This window comes from Aulonocara stuartgranti (genome assembly GCF_965226115.1).
Source record: "Aulonocara stuartgranti genome assembly, chromosome: 3".
Taxonomy (NCBI): domain Eukaryota; kingdom Metazoa; phylum Chordata; class Actinopteri; order Cichliformes; family Cichlidae; genus Aulonocara; species Aulonocara stuartgranti.
In genome coordinates, this window is record NC_138941.1 from 33605393 (window position 1) to 33610025 (window position 4633).

At 39.6% G+C, this 4633-nt stretch overlaps 1 long non-coding RNA gene across 1 annotated transcript; it reads right to left on the reverse strand.

Annotated features, from left to right (window-relative positions):
• Positions 1-2058: 2058 nt before the first annotated feature.
• LOC309702121 lies at positions 2059-3733 on the reverse strand. Its single transcript, XR_014275386.1, has 3 exons — positions 3419-3733; positions 3127-3214; positions 2059-2416 (listed from the first exon to the last, which is right to left on the reverse strand). It is a non-coding gene; the product is annotated as an uncharacterized lncRNA (long non-coding RNA).
• Between the last annotated feature and the right edge of the window lie 900 nt (positions 3734-4633).

The following is a 4633-nucleotide window of genomic DNA, read 5'->3' on the forward strand; positions in this document are numbered from 1 at the left end:
AAATCTGCATGAGGTTGCGGTCTGAAGGATGTATTAAGGATACAGTAATTCATTTTCTGTTTTTAATTAGTAGTTTGTTCAGAATACAATTCATGCATATTTGTTGAGTCATCTTTCAACAAATTATGCAAAATGTAGGATTAATAAAGAAAGCATCCTTTAAAACCTACATAGTCAGTTACTATCAGCCCATTTTTGTACATTTAAAACAAATGTTTTCATAAATTTTTCATCACATTCTTTTTTAAACTAACAACTAGTGTAAGGGACTGCTTAGAAAAGAGAATAGCTTTGGTTTGCCTTAAAAAGCCTTAAAGGTGATGTGGGATGGTCCGTGATTTCTCCTGCTCCTGCTTTAGTTGTAGTTTAGACATTTCTGATATGAACTGTAGGTGCTGGTGGCAGGCCGGTAAGGCAGATAGGATGAAGCACTGTAAGCCTACACATCTCGGTGTGAAAGTCTGTCAGTGAGGCTGCGCGTTTTTTCTTTTCGGTGTGCTGATGCTGACATTGGGCTGAACAGCACTGAGGATGCAGACACTCTTCCTTGGCTTGCATGTGCACAGTGTCACTGTTGTCTTGCCAGCTGTCAGCCATGTTGTTGAATATAGTTTTCACAATATGCTGGTTTTTGCGAGGAGGTGACAGCTCCTGTCTCGTTTTACTCGTGGTTGTGAGCAGACCTGTCTTTTTGGCAATTAGCATGTTGGCCAGGGAGAGTGATGTAAAGAACTTATCCATGCTGACATTTTTCCCTTTTCCTGTGACACACATTCTATGAGTAGGGTTGCCAACTCCCTGAAAAATAAATAAGGGACACCTCGTGGCCAGGGCCGGGCAACCCAGTTGTCTTCACCCTTCCCAGTGTGGTAGCTCTTTTTTTTGTGTGTGAAATTATTTTTTTAACCATTTGACTTGAATTTGATTTAAGCAGATGCATATTCTTTGTGATATGACCATATGGGAAACAAATGATCATTTAGCCATTTATTTTTAGCTCAAAATGACAACATTAACACAGTAAAACAGGTCTCTTTCTTAAACAGAAGCCTGTCATGCTTAACTTTTGAGAATATAAGTAAATCTTTCTTTAAAAGAACTCTGTCCTGCTTAACTTAAAATTATATAAATTAATAGAAAACAATAGAACGAAAAATATTCTTGTAACAGTGCACATTTAGTGCATTTAGTACAGTTGGCTTCAGTTGAGGTATTATTTCAGCTTTTCTAATGCTAATCAGCTGCTCCTGTTTGTAAACCCACTTGTTCCCATGATTACGCATCATAACTCATCATCATTATTCATCTATGTATTACTTTTATGTATTAGTCATCTATTTGTTGTAATCATCTATCCTTGCAGTTGTTTATTACACAAAATAAATTATATTATCACACTTCTGGCCACATAGCGCTGATATTCACTGCACATGCCCATATTAACCTTAACCAGAGGGTTTAAAAAATAAACCAGTGTTTACATACCATATCTGCTTCTGCCGTGGCCTGGTGGACAAAAAAATGGTTAAGGGTTCCCCGAGCTTTCACGCCCCTCATGTTCTTCATGTGCCCACCACTAGAAGCATGCCTATGGAAAAAGTGCGCCGGCACACAGTGCAGTGCGCTTTATAGGTGTTATCGTGCATGTTCCCAGCCCAGTGGTTTCCTTTTCCCATTCCTCCCTGTATTTATTCTTATTGTATTCTAATTTTTGCGTCATAACTTTTGCACTGTCCACTTCCTGCTGTGACAAAACAAATTTCCCACGTGTGGGACTAATAAAGGTTATCTTATCTTATCTTATCTTTCGCAGCCTTTTTTTCTTTCTCTGGGCGAACAAACATTGCTGCTCTAATGCTGGGCTTACACTGTGCGATTTTTGGCCCATTTTGAGACGATTTATGAGTCGTGCGACCGATTTGGTGATCGGCCCAATTTTGGCCTTCATCGTGCGTCGTGTAGTACAGAGGAGGAGCCAGACATTTGAAACACCCGGGGCTTAGCCCTAAAGGGTAGTATGCATGTGGGATTTTTTTTTTTTTTGAGGGGGGGGGGGACTTAACCAAGACATAACCACAATCAGAACTAGATGATAGTAGCACTAAAAATCATCATAGACCTGCACTACACTTATTTATTTAATTCTACCAAAGTACAATATTTAGATTGAGAAAAGTTTATATAATTATTTAGCCTTGTTGTGCAAACAAGCCTGCAGAACTTAATAAATATAGAATTTGAAAAATAGCAAACCTAAAAAGAAACACTAGGTACGAGATACATGAGTACCTATGATACAGTGATACTTTTAGTAAGCAACCATTTGACTAACATGTGTGTCTCACCTGCTCTTGTTCATCTCTGTTCTGTCCTCATTCTCCATCTCAATCTCTGCTCCTCTCTCTCTCTCTTTGTGCTGACAATCATCAAATATACAGTTGAAACCAGATATTTACAAACTCTTCAGATCAAAACACAAACACTTTTTTAATTGTAACATCAAATCAGACTAAATGTTTATTTTTTTAGATTGATAAATATAAAAACATATTTGTTAACTTTAAGAGTAAAGAGAGAAACTGTCTGTGTTTTTTAATTGCAAATGGCACCAAATTGTATTCAAACTGAGCCACACTTATGGAGCTCCACAGTTCTTTTCCTGGTGTTTTGGTTGACATCTCTTGATTTTCCCATGTCACAGAAACAGGCTTTGTGTTTTGCCTTATATGCATCCACAGCTGTGCCACCAATTTACTCACATGGACTCTACTAACCTATCAGAAGCTTCTTCAGCTCAGAATGGAATCCTCTGGAGTTTTCTTATTAATTAACAATAAACTTAGTGTATATGTACTCCTAAATTTAATGAAAGTGATAAAAAATAGATCTCTGTCTCTCTTTATTCTGACATTTAACTAATTCAAAATATATTTCAATATTTATCTAAAACAAAAGTTTACTCTAAATTGATGTTGTACAGTAAAAATGTTTTATGTTTTCTCCCTAAAGTGTATGTAAATATCTGGTTACAAATGTGAATATCCTGCTGTGTACTGAAATCCCTCTTGTTTTGCATAGAAATATACTGAACAACATACAAAGCACAATATATAAAATAACATTTACCTGAGTTTTTTCTTTGAAAGAACCCTCTAATGTCCATTCTTATATTTCAGTACATAACTGAAACCGAATTAGTCGGGGAGGGTAAGAACTGAAAATATGAAATAAACACACGTAAGCTAAGACTCTAAAAAAAAAAAAATAGCATTTGTTCAGCTTTTCATTTCGCCATTTGTTGATTCACTTGAAGAGCAAGTAAAATAATATTGGTCAAGTGATCAGTTTCATATCAATCTTTCGTGATGCACCGTCATATTTACATTATTTGTACGGTACGAATGATTTGCTTTGGTACCTGGTCAAACTTAAGCTCTCCTTAGTATGGCTGGCTCCGTCTCTCCAACAGCGCACTCACGGGCAGCAGCTCCCCCCGCCCCCTCGCTCAGTCTCTTAGTGCCTGAGCTTGGATCATACCAATATCAGGGGGGGATTCACGCACAGTCGTAAATTCCCACAGTGTGCACTACGTGCTTCGAATATTGTGTGTACTTTTTGTTTTATACAGTTGTCAGCCAGGCATCTAACTATGAAAAAATTACACTCCAAAATACCCCGGGCTTCTGACAAAACAACCCGGGCTTAAGCCCCGTAAGCCACCCCCACGCTCCGCCCCTGGTGTAGTATACGTGGGGTAACGAGAAGCGATTAACACCTCGAGCAGCTCCCGATCATCAATCGCTCGTGAGCCGCTCACACTGCTCACGCGCAAACACGTAAACGTCGGTGAAAAAGACGGCGCAGCACGGCTGTGCAGCGTGTGATCTGGACACAAGCGATGGAGGCACAACTTGTAGAACTTTGGAAAGCTCATCCGAGCCTTTTCGATGTGGCCTCACAAAATGATCACGACCACAACAACCATGAAAATAGTTGGATTTACATTGCTGCTTAATCACAGCTGCCTGATCATGTTTTTCATTAGCAATTTAGCAAAGTTGATGGTGGTGGTGTGTCTGTGTGAGTGAAAGACAGAGGGAGAGCGCGACAGATTTTCTGTTATAACCTTCATGTTATGGAGGCACAGTGTGAGCACTCAGGTCGCATCAGAGCATCGGGCCGTATAGTGTGAGACCTGCATCATGACCTACCAACTTCTAACCCCTGTGAGTCAATCGTGCAGTTTGAGCAGGAGCTGAATAACGTGACTGAAAAAAATCGCACAGTGTCTGCCCAGCTTTAGGTGTACTGTCGTCCGAGACTTGCACCGCAGTGTCGGCGTTTGTTTCCCTGTTGGCCATGCTTCTTGTTGTGGTCATCTGTTGTCTTCCGGTATTTTCTCCGTAAGCGACCTTTCCTCGACCAATGAGATGAGCGGTAATCTGAATTGTCATACTCGAATTGTCATAAGTGTGCTGTCAGCTCATTGGTCACAAAGCAGGAGAGGGGCTGGGAATTATGTTTTCAAACAAAGCGTTAATTCCATTAACATTTATAGACTACTTTTGATTCTCACTGTATTACGGGACAAAGTGCGTCCCTTATTAGCTCAATACGGGACGTGTACTTTTGT